The following is a 21,989-nucleotide window of genomic DNA, read 5'->3' on the forward strand; positions in this document are numbered from 1 at the left end:
CCATTCAAAATTCAGACAAAAAAATTATCTAGCTACCAGCATGATCTGTTAAGCCACTCCACAAAACCCTTCACTGTTTTTCTGATATATTGAAAATCAAATATGAAGCTTCACTCCTAAGAATGCTTTCTTACACATTTTATTTAATTGCCATGAGTAGACCTACTAACTTACATGGGACTGCACTAGGTAGTAAAGTTAAGCATGTGTATAAGCGTTTGAAGGTTCAGGGCCTTAAATCCCTGTTCTGGTCCACATGACCTAACACAGCAAGTGATATCTGCAATAAATTCAATTTTTTCTACTTCCGTTTCTCCAGTTTCCCATGGGAACAATGTTTCAGTGTTTTTTCAAACTATATGCAAATCTGCTACTCTTTCATTAACCCTTTATAAGTATTTAAACATTGAAACTTTGTGTGCAGGATATATAATTTCTTTATACTGCTTAATTAATTCTGAGATGGAATAAACCTGAAAAACACTGAAAAACCTGCAAAACACTGTAAACTGGCTAGTGAGGTAAATTCAACACAGACAGCTTATGTAGATGGTACGGGAACATTTACTGTAGGATACAGCTTTCGTTTCCAGTGGGAGTGACATACTAGGTTTGTCAGTGAGATCATATGTGCACACAGTTGAAAAACAACAGATAAAGTTTTTAGCTTCAAGGATTCTTCTCACTAACAACCTGTGAGCTTGGGTTAGCCAGAGCTCATGTTTACCAGACAAAAGGATTTTCAGCAAGGAATGATCAAGTTTCTGAGAAAGGGGGATCAAAGCCTAAGAAGCATATCTGCAAGAGTGGGGAAAAACGTTCATGGCTCTGGTCAGGGAGACAAGCCAATGAAGCCATGGATGAGTCAGGACAGACATTCTCTTTGGAAGGGATGCCTCACAAGAAGCACTGGTGCCCTGATATTAATCCAGTCACATTTGAATGGTTCATCATAAACCTGAAGCTGGCAGCTCACCTGGTTAAGCATCACCATATTAAGCACCATTTGAACCTGTTCCAGGCACTGATGACATTGTATAAGAAGCCACCAGCTGCACAGGTCTAAAACAAAGTCCATTCAACTTGCTTCACAGAGCAGTCATTGCAGAAGAAGAACCACTTCCCTTGTAGGACCATACTTGTCTGCTTCTTCATGTTCTGACTCCAACAAACTTTTTATTTAGTTTATTTTATTGCAAAGAAAGAAGGCACAGGAAGAAATACTATCAAGATAAATTATTTAATATTGGTACAGTCGGAACTAGGCAGAAAACAGTATTATTTTCAGAAATGCCTCATTCAACACTTGAGTAATCCTTAAATGGTCTAAAAAAAAAAAAAAAAAAAAAAAAACCCACAAACAAAACAAACAAACAAACAAACAAAAAAACAGTAGAACAGACAAGAGTTTCTATACAAAATGAAACATTAGGAGCCATTGAAAGCAGCCCAAAGCTGGGTGAGAGCAGCCAGGATTGGGGTGATCCATTCAAGACATAACAGGTTCCATTCTAGCAACAACTTAAACCTGACTCTAAGATCAGAGAAGAGAAAACAAGCCTATCTGCAACTATGAAGCTGCATTCTACATTTCTCCTCCACATGCCACATTCTGCCAGCCACTCTTAAGACTGAAGAGCCTTTTTGTAATGAATGAAGTCAAAATGAGATCAGCCCAGCAAAAACTTTGTTGTGAATAGCTGAGGTTTTCAATCAAAAACATGTAATGAAAAAATTAATAAATAAAGCAGCATGAACCAGAAATATATATATAACTAATTTTCCTTTGCTAATTAAGTAGTGTCAAGCTGCTCTTAGAATAGAACACTGAATGTTGTGCTCACAGGTATCACACAAGATTTGTCTGTACTAAGTGCAGAACTATGCTACAAATCTTACAGGACCTTTAGTAAGCGTGAAATGCAGCAGCTTGCACTTCTGAGCTACACTTATGAGATGTTTGTCATGTCAGAGCTATAAAGCCCACAGTGATTTCTGTTGATACCTCATCACAGAAATGAAGAAAATCATGAAATAAAGAATAATGAAATAAAGAAAAATGATGATAGACCTGAGTGTCTCTGTCCTGTAACTCTGACTGGTGATCTAACTGGTGGGACACTTACTATTTCAGAGTTGGTTGCTTCCTGCGTTTTTTACAGAGACTCCATCCTTATTTCGACTGGCAAACACTCCTCTCAAATTTCTATTGTATACATATTTCCAAATAAACAACAGTTCAGTCAGAAAATTCTCTAATAGCAGTGATGGAGGAAGGCATTCATCTGCACTGAATGCTGTAATTTGGCATACCCGAATGGCTCTAAGACAGCTTGTTATGGCTTGCACAATGGTCAAAATTCAAGCCAGTACTTAGAAAAGGAAACTCCGCTATGTCATCACGTCCATACCTCCATTCTTTTCAGATTTGTTCTCTGAAGAGCCTTCAAAGACTTCATACAGTTCATTTGCCAATGGTTTAGTACACAGCTTTACCACTTCCCTTGGAAGACTATTCCACAGAAATGTTACTCATAAAACAAAGAAGAATTTATAATTGGATACAGATCTCTTCCCAAAATTGTCACACACTATATATGAATTTATATATGTTGATCGGTGAAGTTTAAGTGCTTCTGTAATACTCATTCAACATCCCTTCTTACACATGCTGGAATGAAAAACTGTAAAAAAAAAAAAAAAAAAAAAAAAAAAAAAAAAAAAAAAAATCCTCTTCTACATGTCTTTGAAATCTTTCCAGACAGTTGTATTCTTAAAAGCCACCATTTTGAATATGAGGCAGATAAACACTGCACTGGAAAAGCTACACGATACTGACAAGGAAGTTTGTAACATGCCCCTTGACCCTATTGTTTCTGTTTAATAGCTTGCAACTCAATTTTAGAGCAACATATATGGTTAAGAATACCTCCTGAAGCAGAAAGAGATGTTTCATCTTTATTGTCTGAAATCAGAAGAATGAATTTTCTTAAATTCTACAAGATATACGAATAGTGAGTTTTTAGCACATCGGTATTTGTAACACCTGTAGAGTCACAAGGAAAACTTATTTGTGCTTGCAAATATCTGTTACAGTGGAATTATACCTGTATTACATTAGAAGAAAAAAAGGAAGATGATTATAAAAGATTATAGTCTTAACATTAAATTCTCTGTTATTCAAGTCACTTGCACTTGGGATCTCTCTTTTTAAAAGCAAAGCCATAAGTCATTTTGGAGAGATGCCAACTGTCTGGAATCCTTTGTCTAATACTAAGTGTGGGCTTCTAACAAGGCATGACATAAAAGTCAAGACCCTTTCTCTTTTTACAATATCTTAAAAGCCCTTTTCTTCCTATGGTTTCACAGAAACTTCAGGGAAGACAAACGAAGTCAGCACGATGGAGAAAAGGGAAGCTGTGTTTCTGGCACCAAACACTAAGCACAGACTACACTGGAAACAGCACACGGGCATGCAACTTCTGCCAATCTGAGAGCATGAGAAAGGAGTGGCAGGCATTAAACAATTAACATAGGAAACAATAGAAAAAACTCCCTCAGGTGCAAAACATAACTACTGTTGATGAGTTTTAGTAACAGAGACAGTGTCTTCATTACTCACTTGCAATCTTTAAAAATTTCTCTTGCCATGGACTAACATATTAAGTCGTGTTCAGAGCCTCAATATCTTGCATCATAATTTTTACAAGAGGTCACAGGAAAGAAATCATGTTGTGGTCCCATGAACACAGGGCTTTCTGCTCTCAGTAGTTCGTAAATTACTCCTTTCTCCCATAGGAGACTGCAGGCAGACTAATATTGCTACACTGAAAAATCCCACCTGCTGATCATTCACAGAAAGGAAGCCATAGCTGTGTCAGATGTATATCACCAGGAGGAATACTCCAAGTGGACCAGACCACACACTTAGCATGGGCAAGGAAGAAAAGTCTTCAAGAACAGTCTCTCCTGAGGTGGAAGAGTATTGCCACCTTCTAGTAGTGTGCTCGACAGCTACATCTCAGTTCATCCCATTATGAAAAATGGGCAGCAGCTTAAACACAAGACCTAGGAATCAGCTGTAAATGATAACACTGACTTCAATGCTTGGATGTATCACAGAAGCTACATTAACCCAGAAGAACTTTGTTTTTTAAAAATCTAAGGTAAATGTAAATCTGATTCAGAGCTTGTACAAAGAGCTCAGTACCTAAATGCTGTCCCAGCTATTCATAATTCAAGAGCCCAAACTAATACAAGTGCCAGAAGCCAGAGGTGCCTAACTTCACATAGAGCTTTTAAGACTATTGAAAGCCTATATTAATTTAGTCTTGCTTTTCCCTCTGTCTCATCTCCCAAGTGTTTATGACCTCCATGTGGGAGGAAAAAGTCCTTGACTCAGTGCTTTAGGATTTTTTCCTTAACATCTGTATAATGTAAAACATACAAAAATGATCTTAATGAGGCCCACAAGCCATGGTACCTTGTTCCTTTTGTGATAGCTCTCACCAGAAGACCACAAAGCCCAGAGTTTTACATTATTTTTCCCTCAGTGGCCCAGTTGTTACAGTAGGAAATAAGTTTGTATCAACACAAATATGACACCTCTTGGCCATAGCACCACCTTTCTGGGCAATACTGAACATACACTGGAACCTTCTCTCAGTCAGGGAGAAGTCTTCAGCACACTTCTTGCATTTCCAGGGCAAGATAGTCTGTCATATAAAAGGTAGACCAAACCAAAAGTATGTCTAGCTATGATTAAAAAACAGGGAGCTCTTCACAGCCCTTGGTAGAACATTTGTTAGCAACTACACTTGAAAGAACATCCCAGGCAGATGAAATTACTACATAAAGCTTTCCCTGAACTCCACAGAAGGGAAGGCATTTCTTCTGGCAGCTCATTATCCTCTGTATTATAGGTCTTGTTCTGAGGTACTGATTAGGAAAGGCACATCAATGAAAGCCTTAGATCCCACTTCATGCACTTACAAGTCAAGCACTGCAGAACTTTGCTCATAACACCCATCTTTCTCAATCTAGTCTCTAATCACTTCAGTGGAAAAAAGTACTCAGTTCTAGCTCACTAAAAGATACAGGTTGCTTTCTGTTGAATATTAGTACCATACCTGCATGTTATTGGACAAGAGATTTTTGTCATGTTTTGTCACATTGGATTTTACTTTGACATCTATCTATAGTATATGAAAACACGAGAAACTCCTAACATGGTCCTGATCTAGGAGAATTACTGAACCTTGCTTAGAAGAATGTCATCTTTCAAACAAGTTTTAGCTTTAACTTGTCCAAGCACTTAAAAGAGGATATTTCTCTAGGCAAAATGTTAAAAGCTGTTTTGGAATAGACATATGGCTATACAGTTGCCTACAATTACTGAATATTTTAGTAGTCTGGTTCAATTTAATTTTTGCAAAATATTTTTAGATGCAGAACTTTAAACCTCAGAAATGAGAGTCAGATAGTGATGTTGCCTATGAATACAAAATGTAATATGCTCCAGTCCCAAAGGACAGTAATTAAAAATCATAGTAATGATTGCCATCACTAAACGAGTATTTTCTAACAGTTACACATTGATTGTCTGAGACAACATTCCCTTCCACTGTGCTCCAAGTAAGGATTGGATTAAGTCAGAGATCACTGTGGAAGATAACAGCAACTCCAACAGCAATGTGTTATGGGATCCCTCTTGCAATGCGAAGGACCTAGTCATGAAACTACATGTATATGGTCTCACCTAGAAAACTGAAAATTCATGGTGGCTGCCTCACCTCAACACTTAGGTTAAATATTGGTCAGAGAAGTGGTTTTGACAAACAGCCCCCTGGCTGCAGTAGGAAGGAGAGAAGCTTATTCAGCCTCTGCCTGCTATACCTGTTCCTTGTTCACATTAATGCAGTAGAAAGCAGTTTCTTTTGCTACCATATATTCCTGCTACAACCCATTTGCTCCCTACCCCTACCCCCACCCTCCATTAGAGAAAACTAGTCCATTCACAGACAAGTGAAGACATGGACAGGTTCAAGAGGATGCTTGTGATATTGAAGAAATTTTCTGCTAATTAAAATATAGTTATGAAAAGGTTCCCATAACAACTCTTATAAATCCATCTCTTATAATTGACAATATGTGTGAATTAATTTTAGGAAGGTAAACACTTCAGGTTTTGCCATTGTGCATCTCAGACACAATCACCATTTAGGATTTCAGTTTAGCCAACCTCTTGAAATGACTGATTCTGAAATGCTGACTCATGAGAATGAGGTTATGGAAAGTATCAAGCAGAAGAAATCAATCTCAGTTCCATTTCCATGTTTATCTTCTTCTATTTTTACATTCTCCTTCTCTTGGATCATCAACTTTAATTTGGAACCTGACTGATCAAATGCTTTGCCTTGTATTCTCATAGTGAGCTTAATGGATATTGGATGTTGGGCTACGGTGTACAACATCGATCGACAGTAATAAACGACTCAGCACATGGGAGATGTACTAATTTTTTGCTCATAGCACATCAATAACACATTTTACACAACTACACAAACACTCCACTGTGCTGTCTAAGGAGAACTTTGTCATGTAACTTTCAGGCATACCTTCTACTTCAATACAGTGCTTGGGAGAACAATCTTCACTCCAGCACTAACATAAGCTCTTTTTTTTTTTTTTTTTGTGGTTGTGGTTTCTTTTTTTTTTTTTCTTTTTTCTTTTTTTTTTTTTTTTAAACTCCCTCACATTTATTTGCAGTAGTTGTGTTCTCTCTTGCTTTACATCTACAGAGACTCTATTGTTCTGGTTTTTATGGTATAGATTATATAATGCTCTAATAAGAGGAAAAGGTATGCATTTTGTAAACTAAATAGCAATGGTTTCACATGTGTAAGCAGTCCCACTTACTTTTTGGCATGATTTTATTAGGTTTTTCATTTGTTCACATCGTCTCTGTATTTGCTGTTTCTTAATGCCAGTGTTAAAATAGGTTACTTGGTTATAACACTTAAGACCCATGTGGAAGCTAAAAGCAAAGTAACTATTCGAACATCCCCAGTTCCAAAGCAATGAGACTATAACATAAGAAAGAGTGAAGGGAACATGGCATCATTTCACTCCACTGTCTTGTACACTGCAGATATAATACCAGTCTAAGGCTGAGCCGGTTGATCCCTAAGATAAGGGAGGCACCCAGGGGTATTCCTCTGCTGATCTACAACCAGCTGGTTAGAGAACGGGAACTGGAGGCCTAAGGTGGAGATAAAAACAACCCCAGCTCCATCTGGCTCCCAGGCATGTACTTCCGGGTTCACTCTTTGCACTCACATGAAGACAGGAGCAGGCAACAGTCATCTGCTGGAGTAGCAGGAAGAGCTCAGCTGCTCCTTAGTCCTTCAGCTGAAGGCAGTGTTCTTAAGAGATCTTGTATAGGGCACTCTGGGAATCCAGGTTTTACCTAAAATATACTCAGTTTGTGCAGTCTTGGTCAGGTTTTCTTGTTAAATTTTTTCAACTGCTTTCTATTATACTCTCTCCAGCTTGTCTGCATATGTCTTTATCATGTATAAAACTGGAAAAATAATTCAGTCTAGGAACTTATCACAGTGGAACAGGACAAAATAATAAGCTGTCATCCTCTTGTATACAATACCTTCAGTAATGAGTCCCAGAATGACATGTTCATGTTTCAACATTTTGTCACATTGGTGACTTGCATTCATTTTCTAATTTGCAATAGCCCACAGATGCTTCTGACTGAACGATTCCCCACTTTCCATCATTGAATAATATTTTCATTCCTGACTGTAGTGGCATGTGCTTCTTTTAATTCATTTTATCTTGATTTCTGACCAGCTTGCCCGCTGCTCAGACTACTTTTGAATTTAGTTCTAGCTCTCTCAGCCTAGATGATGCACTGGGAACATTACACATGATACCAACTCCATCAACTAAACTTTTCAGTTTCCTAAACCCATTCTGAATAGAAAACATTTTTTCACATCCAGCAATTCTGCACACACCAAAACTTTAAATTGTCTGTGGTGAATAAAGTACTGTTCAGCTGATGGTTCTACTCAGCTGTAATCTTCCATTTTCTCCTCATGTTTTCTGTGATTTAGTTCTGTGAAAATTCTGTGATTCTGTGATTTAGTTCTCATGTGACATAGACAAAACATTCAAATTCATCTCTTAAGGGGACAGAAACATAAGAACTAAAACCTTCGAGGCACATTAGGTTAACCTCTAAAATTAAGATGCAAGCTAACAACTGTAAGTCATTTCACCGAGTTCATTTTCATTAATCTAAATCAAAACAATTCTGTTGTGCATTCTAGAAGTCTTCAATGGTGCACATTAGAACCAAGATGTGTCTGAAGCACCAGTGTACCAACAAGGTATTGCTAAACAGTTGCTGAGATCAACAGCTAAATTTCAAAACCCAGGTAACCTTTGCAATCAAGATGGCACCATAGACTGCCCTATATCAACATGTATTTCGCTTCTCTTTTAAGTGTTTGTTCTGTTTTGTGCCGTGAATATGGTGAGATTCTGGAATGAAGCATATGCAGATTTCATCTACTTCTTTTTCCAATGTCTGGTTCATTTCTCTATGCCCATCATTGTTGTCTGGTGTGTGGTTGCATGTCCATCTCACTGCAATCTTTACTTCTGTATTGACATGTAAATGTCTCTTTCCATGCAGTTAAAAAAAAAAAAAAAAACAAACACTACTGGTGTATTGTTGTAATGGTTAGAAATATTTGTGACTGCAGACATGAACTTGACAGTGTTTTTTTTTCTGCCTATGTCATATATGTTATCCCATATGACATATTTTACTGACAAAATTTAAGGTTTATTTGGTAAACAAATGCAATGCTGGTTGAGTCCAGTGATTTACATCATGTAAAAACAGAACATCTTAAGCAACACATGTGCAATAAAAGCAAACAGATGTTTGCAGTCTAAGCACTGTGCTAATGGTGGTGGTATGGCAACATATCAAAGGCAAAACACAACGTATCCAGAATTGCCCACTGGAGTGTTAAGCTCAGCTGCATAACTTTGAATGAACAACCAATAGGATATCCCAAACCACTTTGTGGCATGCTGCCATACTTAAGGTAAGAATTCATAATTAACTGCTAATACCTAAACTCCTCAGCTAAAACGGTGTGGAATTTCTTGTGAACAAGACAAAGATATGAAATGTAGTAAAACCATTGCTTGTTTTACAGCATTAACCTAGCAGCAACACTACTGTTGTTTTATACGTAGTGAAATTAAACGTGCCCCAAAAAATCCACCTCAGGAGGCCTGATCTGAGGTTTTATGGAATTTTCCAGGCTGGGTAACTACAAAAAAAATGTTGGAAACACAGCAGCACATGCATTGCTGGAAGAGCACAGTGGACAAGTCGTGACACTTATGGGCTGACACCCTATTGGCTCTGTAATCCAGTGCATTACAAACAGTGCTGTTCTCAGCCTATTGGAATGGCTAGAACTATGCATGAGGTGTCAAAAATGTCATTTCGTTCATACCACTGAATGTAAATTTCACTAAAGTTTCAGAAGAAGCTGAAGTTATGTATGACTTCATATAATCATATCTAACAAAGGCAACTACTCTTTTGCTGATATTTCATCCAGAGAACCAATGGCAAAACTGCCATTGAGTGAAACTACCAGTGGGAAAAAAGTGAAAATGGACATCCACCTCTCAGAGGAGTTTTACAAAAAGCTGTTAAAAAGAAAAAAATGTTGATTTGTTCAAGAAAAATGCTACAAATATTGACTGATTTAGCTAAAAGCAAACAGCAGTTTGCTATTTGCTCTGTCCAAAGCATCACATGATAACATTTTTACTAAAATTGAGCAGAGAATTTAGCAGCATGTGAATTAGAACAGGTACTAAAATCCCAGATATAGATGTTGGGAAACATGCGTCTATTTATGTACAGACTTCTGGCCTCAACTATATTCTTAAATATCTTGCTGAACATATAATACACATATAATACAGCACATGCTAGTTATCTGTTACAGCATCAAAAAAAATAGATTTAATATTGTTTTAATGAAAGAAGCAAGGAAATCTTTTCTAAGAAGCTGGTAAACTCAAATACTAAAATAAGTTGCATATTTTCAATATTTTCCTGTATGAGTCTCAAAGTAGTGTGTATTCCAACACTTTAATTTAGATCAATAGTTTGTAACTTGGATTTAACACAAAACCAAACAAAAAAACTGAATCATAAGGCTACAGAAAGCAGACTATTTTTGAGATAACAAGACTGGAGAATTTGCAAGTTTAATCTTCAGCCTAGTAGTTTTCTGATTTTTTCAGACTGAATAAATATACAAGAAGGCATGATAAAGCTGCAGTTCCACATCTTTATCACAGATTTTTCATGCTTTATGTTTCTCAGCCAGTTTTAATTAAAATACTTCAATTTTTTCCTTCCCTAAACAATTACATTACACATTAGTGAATAAATATATAGATGCTGCAGATTTCTTTTTATTAATTCAGGGAACAGCTTAATGTCCTCTGATCTGACAAAGTGCCACTCCTCAGCTTTACACTGCCCGGCTTTTTGCCTCCTTCATTTGCATGGCTCCCAAGCACACATGCTCACAGGAGCTGCCATGCAAGGCAAGGCTAGCAGTTTCTAGCAGGGAATGAAATGTCTTAGTTTATGTCGTGGTTAAAGACTGTGGTCATCATAACTTTATCCTCCAACTCAGTGGCTCAGCAGAGCCAAGCAGGGCTCCAGGGAATGAGGACAGCAGCTGGACTAGAAAATGCAGTTCAGATTTGGAATGATATTTTTAACTTTAAAATTCCAGAGACATTTACCAATGGCTGGAACAAGAGGGAGACAGCAGTAAAAAGAAAGATACAAAAAAAATCAAACACCTCTTGTAGACCATGTGATCTCTGGATAGCAACATCAGGCAGACAGATTGGACAGACAGATTAAGATGTCTTCGCTGTACTTCCTTATCATTGGTCCTCAAAGCAAAGATTTAAACTCATGCAGTACAATGAGCATCGCAGAAGAACAGCTCTCACCCGAGTCACTCTCTGGATGCCCATCTCCCCCTTGCATTATTCCCAGATTCCTTCCTTAGAGCTCTGCAACTGCGGATGGCAATTTTCAATTAGGCATGTGCTTCAGGGGAAATAAGGAATTTCCCAAGGTCACTTTAGGGCAATGAAATCACACATGCCACATAAAATGCTTACACTACAAAATGATAGCATAATGGAATGGTAAAACCTTTAACAAAACCCTAAAGGGAGTGCACAACTAGTACAGCATGGTCATTTTTTATTTCAAGCTCTCTATTTACACCTTTGAAAGTCAGTGTTTCTTTTTATTGAAAAAGTGATAAGAGGTAACAGGAAAAAAAAACAACAACCATGATGTGCCCAGCTCCTCTTGCCAATGTGTAGGACCACTCTGTTTCGAATTGCATGCAAATCAGAAATTATATATATATATATATAAATATATATGCAGTGATGGTTCCATTTAAGTCTAGAAAGCATACAAACAAATTTTCTGTTTGTAGGATGAACAGGTTACTAAATATGAAAAACATTTAAACCATTTGTTATGGCCTTTCATTTCTAAACAAAAAAACATGGCAATAAAAGCTAAATACATCAAGCAGTCGGTGTTTTAAAAGCGACAAATGAGTGAAACTTCTCATGAATTTAAACCACCAGTGACTCATCAGTAAGAAAGAGAGGCAAAAAATATTTGGTCCAAATTATGGTCGAAGTAATCAAAGCTTTTGTCATACCCATAAATGTGGTGCTTCTCACCTTTGGCATACAAACAAAAATACCAATTCAGTCATGCATTAAACTCCAGATTGTCAAATTCAAATATTTCTTTTTCACTTCAGTCTTGTTTCTGTTACACAATTCAAGATGGTACCATAGACATATGCAGACTTGCTGCATCTTTGCCTGGGTTCAGGATGTTCATTTCCAAACTATACAGTCCAATACCTTACCATTGTAAACCCTGAACATGGGTCTGCTATTAAAACTGTTATCAAGGAATCACTGATTGAATGAAGAATTAATCATTAAACTATGTCACAGTGAATGCTAGCTCTTGTTTTAATCAGTGAATACAACACATCACATGGATTGAAGACCAATGAGTAGGGCTGGAGGTTGGTTTGCAGTAGCTCAGGAAACAGAAGAGTCATTCTATAATCCAGCCACAGCTATCAGATTTTGTTGGGATTTGAGACAATACACAAGGTCTACCCTGTACTTGCTTCATTTACTTAGCAATTCTTTTCTCACTGTAAACGAGGATAGTTTTCCTGGGATATATCTTCCATCCACATACCCTAGTTAGAAAATAACTTGCTTTTTAGTGCATCCAAGTCAATGAAAACTCATGCAACACCATGGACACAGCACCAAGCAGAGGCAAAAAACACAGGGTAGACACTGGTGTTAGGCATGTCCTGGTGTGTTACACATGCTGTGGGAGGCAGAGGAAGGAACAAGGCACATGTTGTGGCCTGAGGGGATGAGACCCCACAGTGCCTCTTGTCTCCCTGGAAGAGCCACAGCCAGAAAGCTCACCTAGGGGCAGTCTGCAGCCTAGGTGGCTGCTTAGATCTTAGGGTAGAGTAAGCTCATGGAGCCCAAAAGATACTGTGTACGCTTTGAACCAGGGTTCTGTCTCACTTTGCATAGTGAAGCCAAAAGACCATTAACAATTGTGGAATGGCTAGACACTAAACTGACAGGGGCAATGTAATTTACTGGATAGACTACAAGAAAGCTGATTTAATAGTATGTTGGTCCTTCTTCTGTCCTTTAAGTTCATACTTTAATTACTAACACCCCTGCTAAAATCTTTCCTTTGTGCTCTCACTCAATTCACAATAATAAATGCTATATGCAAAGTGGACTGGAAACTACCATGATGAGAAGTTAAACAAGTTAAATTTACAGTTCTAGTCCACCAGTCCTACACTGTTTGCTGTGGTGTTTTCCATCAAGACCAAAGCTGTTTCATGGCAATGAACCCATTAGCTGTAGTACTGAAGCAGCATTTAGGAACATGTTACCTACCTTCTTTGCAATGTTGAAGCTGTCATAAAATTCCCTTCTGGACTGTTATGGCTATTATTATGTCATTGCCATTAATGCTTAGCTAAACATAGTCAGGAGTTTGTAAATGTCTTACATATAAATGAATGAGAATCAATATCAACACAAGTGAATTTTAATCCTGACAGTTAGTCTCAATTTTAATCAGGTAATATCATATTACTAACTCCAAGCAGGCATTCATTCATAAAAATTTGAAATATTTAGAAGAGGGTTTTTACACAATCTTCATCGAAAGCTTCTCAGCCTGTAGTCATGGGACTGCACTTGACTTTCCCACTTTGTCTCCCAGCAAAAATGTGTCTGTAACTCCCATAACTAGCGCATTCATGTGCACATGCCTACATAAATATGATTAACAATGAAAATTAGTGTAAAGCAATCTTATGTCTACCAATTGCAAAGGTCAGAAAAGCAGTGATTCTGAAAATAAATGCCACCTGTTTCTGAATAGGTTTTTGCAGTTTTTCTTAGAAGGCACTTCTCAGAAAGCTCAAAGTATAATTTCATTCCTATCTTTTATACCATAACTGCATAAAACTTGAAGAAACTTCCACAATTTACATGCTGATGCTTAACAGCAACTGTCCTGAAGGACAGCACAACAGCTTTCTTCCAGCTAGAAAGCTGCTGGAAGTAAGATTTCAACTTGAATTTTCATTATGTCCTGGCCAAAATCTACAAGGAACAGATTGTTGTCTCTCTCTGTCAGTATTTTACACAGAGGCTGTTGTAAAGGTTATCAGAATATGTAAATATTTCCTAAGCAACACAAAAGCTTGTTTTGAACCTGGGGTAATCCCTGTTGTAGAAGAACAAGTTTTGCTTACACTTCTTAAACAGTACCTACAGCTTATTTTTTAACTCACTGAAAGATCTTTATTGCTGCAGGAACTCCCTGTTTTCCCGCAAATGCATTCCAGCTATGCTGACTGAGCTGCATTCATACACAATGAAATAAAGTACACCAAAATCCTGGGAATGCTGAACAGAGCGCCTTGTACAAAGTGCACATTTTAACCTACAAAATCAAGGACCTCTTCTCCAGACAGGATAGGATCATAAAGTTCTGCATTTGCAGAGATTCAAGGAGTTAAGCAAAGCATCTCAGCCCTATTTCCAATCCCAGCTAACGTCTGTGTTCCATCAGAGATAAGAAAGTTTGATAATCTCCCGAGCAAAAAGAAGGTGTATGAGAATTAGAAGCACATGGAACAGCCAGAAAAAAAATAAAGTAATTGTTGCTGCACACAAGAAGCGCACTTTTGCTTCCCAACCCCTATTAAATCGCAATCCATTTTAGGAGGGAACAGCAGCTGTAGGACAAGCAGCACCCCGCACTTCACCCCGCCACCCTCCAGCCGCAAGGCTGCGCGTCACCATACCTGCTTCTCCATTTTTAACCCCCAGGCAGTTTTCTCCCCGGCCTGAAGTTGAAGAAAGCGGGGATAGTCCTTCCCAGCCGGGCGCTGGGTTGCCCTGCTGCTGTTTGTGCTGCTGCTGCTGCTTGCGCTGCTGCTGCTTGTGCTGCTGCTGCGCGGTTCCACGCCGTGCCCTGTCCAGCCCCGCACCGCCGCTCGCCCCTGCCCCAGCTCCAGCCCCAGCTCCGCGTTGTCGGGCAGGTTTCCTTATATAGGTGAACGCTAATTGCATTCCTGGTGAAAGAGGCTAACCGGGAGCGAGCTTAACTTGGTTAACTCCACAGATACCAAATGGGGCTGCCTGCCCGCCTGAAGTTTGCTGGTGTAGCTCTGAATTGGCTTCGGAGGGGAGAAGAGTTTCATTGCAACACCGTTTAAAACCTCTCAAGCTATTCCATTTCTCACAGCTCTACTAATACTGAGTGCTATGTTAGTATTGCATAAAACACTTGATATTTTACAAAATGCTCTCCCTTAACCTATATTTTACTTCAAGAAAAGCACACGAGGTGACAAAAGCATGAGCACGCGCGCTCTGTTAGCACCAAAATAATTCTGATCCTATCAGAGTTTTCACAGAAAGACTGCCATATATCAAATGGTATGTGAAAAAGTTAGGAAATGAGGATTGCAATACTGCTGTCAATGGAAAAAAGCTGTGTAAGAAAAGCTTGTTTTACTGTTTTCCACTTCCTTTTCTATACAATGTAATAGCTAAGCTTCTGGTGATAGATCTGTCTTTGTCAGAGAGGTGTGATTGTGATATATTAACAGACACACCCCTACCTAAACAAAAAAATACAGAGACAGACTGGGTACCTAGAACAATAATACGCTGCATTATGCAGAATTAGGAGGACACATGTATTTCAGATATTCTTGACTCCTCTTGCCCACCCACTACTCACTAAACCCCTTCTGCAATCACAGCTTCAATAGTTTGAAGAACCTTAACACATAACTAATTAATCACAGGGAAAATCATGAAATATGCTTCCCTGCCCTTTATTCTATCTGGTCAAGATTCACCTATTTATTATGGCCCTCTTAGAAGCTACAATGCTGACAATATGTAGGGGGAGACAGATGACAAAAAACATAAAGGAAGAGAAAAATAATAATAATAATAATAAAGCAAATAGTGGATGAAATGAAAACAAGAATTCAGTGACAATGAGAAGGGTTAAAAGATTTGGTCAAATGAGGAAAGGCTGGTGTTTAAAAAACAAACAAACAACAAAAAAAGTGCATTGAACTCCAAGACATATCTTTTTTTTTTTTTTCTTTCTTTCCTCCAGATGTATTGCCTATAACTCAAGACAGACAAGAGACACAAATTCTGCTTCCTGGTGACCTACGGTTGTTTAGAAACCAGAGAGTACCACCCAAAAGCTGGGAATTACCATTATCCAGTGGACTAGAACTTTTCTTATCCCCATGTAATATATGTCTTAAAGATCATCAAATAATATACTGCACAGAAAAGCTATTCCTAATGACCATTCCTAATGGTTTCAATACTTCTTTCATTATAATTTTTCTCTTCCCCTGAGGCATAAACATTCAACCTTTTGATACTGCAGGAGCTTTGCTTATAAGTGGAGAAAAATGAGAAACAATACCAATAAAAGCTGTAAGACTCAATAAATATATCTAAAATAGTCTCTCTGTACAGTGTATAGGGAATCAGGCATATGTGGCCAGGGGCATGGTGTAATGGTCTTCATGGGACTCTTTCAGGACATGTAATTCGCTTGTGGCTTCACAGTGTAAGAGTATGTCAGCCGTGCCAAGTTACTGCAAAGCTGGTCTACACAGCCTTGTATTCCCTCAACACCAGTGAGCTTGTGACCAGTTCCTGACTGAGTATCAGTTTTTCACATGAAGCAAGCAATTAAAATCCATCAGATTCCCAAAACTGCAACAACAAAGGATGGTTAAAAGGGATGTTATGCCAGAATAGTTGTTACTTCAGGTATGGCTGACACCTATCTTTAGGTTAGCCCTCTTTTTGTTAGCCAACTCAGAGCCCACAAAACATACCCCAGTCAAGGATTTTCCTACCATTTCTTCAATGCCTGTATGACTAATTTATTTTTCCAATCAAAATCTCAACTAGCTGTCATATTCTGTACCTTACATCCTCCTTTACCTCCATCCCTGACGCAACCAACATGTTATGAATCAGTCATAGGATTTGGGGTCTTATAGCCAGGCATGAATGCTTTAGCTACTGACCCTCAAATCACGACTTCAGCAGAGCACTGGTAAAAACATGAGAAAATTCCTCAAGTCCTCCATATGCTACCTGTGTAGGAGAGAATTTCTTCCCTTTATTTAAAATGTGTAGTGAAATACATTTTTTTCTGAAATGAAAGCAATCCAGTTAATTCCTGAAGCTGAGGGTAATAAGCCTAGGCTTATTACTTTCATTTACTTGGCTGTCGCACGTGCATTATCTGCAAATGATGCCAAGATAATGTTAATTACCCTGTAACCAATCTCTCCTGTTCTTCAGAAAGAGCTCTAGTAGTTCTGAGCCTGCATTCAGTCTGGGTATGTTGGAAAATCTCTAAGCAGATATCTAAAATATATTATTTTTAACGTTAGGCATTAAAAGATTCAGTAGAAATGAATGCAAGTTATGACAATATGTTATTTTCTGTGTCACAGTGTTCCATGTTATTTTTGGCAAAAAATCAACATTTAAGTAATCGCTCTCATTCAGGGTGTCATTAGCTCGTTTCCGGTGCACAATTTGTACAAACGGTTTACTAAGGTTAGTTTAGTTCCTGCCTTTGAGATAGTAACTATTTGTTAGCCCAACGACCTTTGTCCAGTAGAGGAGCAGTCCCAGACAGGTTCTTGTGGCTGATCAGAGTACTGCTATGTTCCTCATGACTGCCAGTTGCCATATGCCTCACTAGCCATATTTTCTTTATCTCAAAAGATGGTTTATAAGAAATATTTCCTCTTATACTTTCTTATTAAAAGACTGATGGATTTTCCTTCTCCCATTTCTGCCCATTTGTTAAATCCACAGTCCTGTCACTGTTTACGTTGCCATGTCACTTCCATGGCAAAATTTGATTGAAAGTAAAATACATCCAGAAATTAATTTCCTATTAAACAAACAATGCTAGTCCCTAATCTTGACATGTATGTCTAAATATCTGCCTTGACTTTTTCTTCCCCGTTAAAAGCTATGGGTGGTAACACAGAGGATTTAGTCTCCTTTTACTGAATTCTTACTCAAGGACAAGGTTTCCTTTTGAAGTTCTTTGTAGTCTGAAATTGTCCACACTTGAGCAACTCAATAAACTGGCTAAATTTAGCCAGGTAAGTAGGGTAATAGAGATTTCTCAAATTTCATTGAGAAATTGTTGCCCCACAGTTTCCAGAATTAAGCTGTTAATGCATTCTTGAAGTTCTGATTCCTTCAATTCAATGGCAACACTTCCTTTCACTTTAATATTGACAAAATTTCTTACCTCATCTTGGTATCTGCCTCTTTACATCTTCGGTTTCCCTTAGAGATGTGCATCATTGAGCATCCCACAATGCATGCTCTGTTCTCTTGGACTGCAACTAGATCATTCCTTCAATAGTTCATTGTTTATTCTCAGCTTCATTACCTAGTCCTCAAATCACGTAACATACTTTGCTAGAATGACAGCAGTAAATACCTTACACATAAGGTAGAATCAGTTCTAACAGCCTTCATTTAACATACAAATCGCCCCAGAGATATACAGTAGCATGCTGCATCTCTTTCCATATCAAAAAGGTCTGTTATCTTAAATACCTAAAACTCTGAGTATGTTATTACTATTTCTAAGTCCACCAGAGTTATTTCTGCATTGGCTTTAAAATCTTCTACACACACAGACTACTAACTTTGCATTGTAAGATATGTGGTAGTCTGCACAGATGCATTAATGAGAATTGTGCTCAGGCTTTTGGTTTAATAATTGAAAAAGCCACAAACAAGATGTTCTTCTGTAGAGTATAGCTTTCTCCAAGCTACCTGGGGAAATGTACTGGTTATGGTTGGGACGGATTTAGCTGTCATCATAGCCTGGTTAGTGCTGTATTTTGGATCTGTGGTTAAAACAGTGTTGATAACACCTCTCAGCCATTAGTTCCATGACTATAACTGGGAATGCACAGATACATCAAGCCAAACGTGTCAGTCCCTGTTAGCAGGCATGCTAGCAACAAACGATGTAGAGCTGTAGACATAGCACAGAATTTATTCACCCAGACAAAAGAAGGCATAGGGTTTTTATATGCTTTTCTGTCAATTTATGCTACTCTTTTATTCCAACAGAGGCAAAATAAAATTAATCTATGAACCTATAGAACCTAAGAACCTAAGAACTCAACATTAAGGCTGTAAATGAAAATATATAAGAAAGAAGAAACTAAAAGGTTAAGGGTACTCAGAAGCAGTAACTCACAATTGCACGTACTGCAGGCAGCTGAGCACGTACCTTATCAGGGGAACACTAGCTGTACGGATCAGTTAACTTTATGATACAACCTTTACTTTTTATTATTTCCTGATCTGGTGTTCAATTTTACAACCTTAATGCAACTTACTTCACTAATAAAGCATTTCTTATAAAATTTGACCATATTACTTAACCTTTACACAGGAACAAAGATGTCAAAACAAGTTACAGGCTAATGTCTAAGGGTATTATTTTTACCCTTGGGAAACAAATTGAGCTTTCTTCCCTGTCACTGTTTCAAAATTCATCATTAAAAGCTATGTAATACAACAAGTTACTATCTTTAACCTTGCGCCATGTGTTCTTCAGGTTTCAGTAACATGCTTACACCAAACAAGAGTTTTATGTTTCCGTTAAATAGATTTAAAACTCAAGGTTGTGCTATTAGGTGAAACAATTAGTGCAAGATCCAGCAAAAAGCTATTTGGTCCAGAAGAGTTTAAATACCTTATCTGGTAAAGTTAATGAAATATTTAAAATGATGCTATTAATGAAGATTAGAGATGGATTAAAATGGCATTTGGAAAATAAATCAGACAATTAAATAGGCTTTCAGAACTGTGGAAACTCCTTAGGATCCAGGGAAAGAATACTCAGAATACTAAGAAGGGCATTTTGGAAACACTTAGTTTTTAGTGCCATAGGACTCCAGATTGCAGAAACTGCCTTCATGTCAACATCAACATTAGGGATTATAAACATGGTGATGCTTAATGCTGACCAGCTGTGCCTTAAGCTTTGTTTTAAAGGCCTTTCAAGATGTCTTTAACTGCGTCACCTTCTATACTCAGCATGCTGTGTTAATGATGGGGCTACTAGAAATGGTTGTTAGTATTTGATGTGACCATCAGATTAGCTAAATCAGTAATGTGATCTTGAGTTACATGGAGAAGGGTGATGCTGTAAATGAAACAGCCATTGTTAGTTGAATTTTTATATTGCATTCCATGCATTTCTGCAGAAGGCAGAAAAAAATGGCCAAACTAGAAAATCCTAAATAAGTCAAGAGAGGTGATCCAGAGCAGGGGTGGCTGAAGAGGCAGAGCAGGACTCTGTGTTCCCTTGTTTGCTGAGAAGGCAGCATAAAACAGCTTGTTGACACAACTTCCCTAGCACTTTTGAAAGAGTCACAGTTTGGCAACTGTATTTCTTTCCAGTGAGTTCATTTTCCCTGACTGGGAAAGAAGTGAAGTATTGAAAATTAGAGCCCATTCAGCCTAAGCTCTTCTGCATTTTCTGGAAAAGAAACAGTATAGTGTCTCATACCATAGATAACTGGATTGCCTGACAGTGGTGCATCTCTCTGGACGGACCATAGAGGAGTGACTACACCTGGTTTAAACAGTTTAGTTAGGTTCCTTAAACTAGGAGAGGTGGCTGCTCACCAAAGAGCATATGAAAATCAGTTATATAAATAAGAAAATGTTTATTAAAATGGATAGTATGCAGATTATTTTGACTGAAACAACATTATTCCTCAGTAGAACATATGAATTAGCTTGGTCCTTAGTTTTACATAGTCCACCTTCAGTCCACTCTGAGCCTAACTGTATGCACAAGTTACGACATCAAAATTTAGGGGAAGGACAGGCAAAGGTTTACATTCTGGGAGTTCTGACTATTAAAAGGATAATGTGGGAGTTTTTCTTTATAGGTCCTTGTTGTGGAAAAGCTGAAGGACTGAATCAACAGTTATGGTGTTCTCAGATCAGGGAGGGGGAGGAAATCGTTCTGCAGGACTTAAACAGGAATGCATATATTGTGAAAACAAATGTTTTTGATAAAAAGTGATCTGTCCCAGTCACTACTTACTGTACATGGTAAATCGATTTTGTTCTAAAACTTATGGAAAACAACTAGTTATAATGCAATTTTAGACTTTGTGTCCATACAAATGAAAATCAGAAATACTACTGGAATAAAAAAAAAAAAAAAAACACACACACGTATTAAAGGATTTGTACTTAACAGTAGGGAGGTAATAATTTATACATTCACATAATAGCTAAGGCTTCACTTAGGATATTCTTTGACCTTCACATTGTGAAGATGAGACAGCATCAAAGAAGTGCATTAAGAAAGCTGTAAGGTACAAGGAACAAGATGTGAAGGATATCTAGCTTAAACAAAACAAAACAAAGAAAAAAAAGCTGGAAGTTTTAAGGAGTTTTTGAGAGAGAGAGGAAAAAAAAAAAAAAAAGAAAGATGAAATTGAGAGAATTGTTCATGGCGAATGTTTACCTGAAACAACAAATTTAGATTAGATGTGAGGACAAACCTCCAAATAAGAGTTATTCATCAGTGGAGCAGTCTGCCAAGGGAACCCCTGAGACATCACAAGAGGAAATACTTAAAGGGAGATTAGATAATATACTCAAAATAGTGCAGCAGATAAACCTGTAAAATATGTAAGAAGTTGGAGTGGATAAGTTCTTTCAGCCTATACTCCTGATTCTTTTTTTAGTACTTTACATAGAAAAATCTCCTTATAAAATTTGCCTTGCAATTGTAGGTAAGTTCCAGTCCTACAAAAATTTAGGCATTTTTAGATTTTCTAACTATGTAAATAGCCTAATTTCAGTTTATTTTAACTTACTTCTTATCATAGAGAGTGGTCAGAAATATTCAAATAGTTTCTTCTCCCTACGTGTCTGAAAATTATTTTAACAGTATGTGAAGGATTCTAGCTTAAGACCAGGATACAGTAGATAACACTGGATCATTTACATCTGCTATAAAGGAAATTAATCTCTCCCATTCTTTCATTGCCACCTGCTACCCAAGGCTAGCTGCTGAATGGTATTTGAGCCTTCTTCCCAAGTGTTTACAGGATTTTTCCACAGTTACCCCTAAACATTCCTCTGATGTAGCTTTTAAATGTATTGAA

At 37.7% G+C, this 21,989-nt stretch overlaps 1 protein-coding gene across 1 annotated transcript in view; it reads right to left on the reverse strand.

Annotated features, from left to right (window-relative positions):
- MID1 (midline 1) overlaps positions 1-14,675 on the reverse strand; it is a 250,455-nt gene extending 235,780 nt beyond the window's left edge. Inside the window, exon 1 of the mRNA XM_084537854.1 lies at positions 14,553-14,675. The gene's annotated coding sequence lies outside the window, so the exon portion shown is untranslated. The remainder of the gene's footprint in view (positions 1-14,552) is intronic.
- Positions 14,676-21,989: the final 7,314 nt, after the last annotated feature.

This window comes from Aythya ferina, assembly GCF_964211825.1.
Source record: "Aythya ferina genome assembly, chromosome: 1".
Taxonomy (NCBI): domain Eukaryota; kingdom Metazoa; phylum Chordata; class Aves; order Anseriformes; family Anatidae; genus Aythya; species Aythya ferina.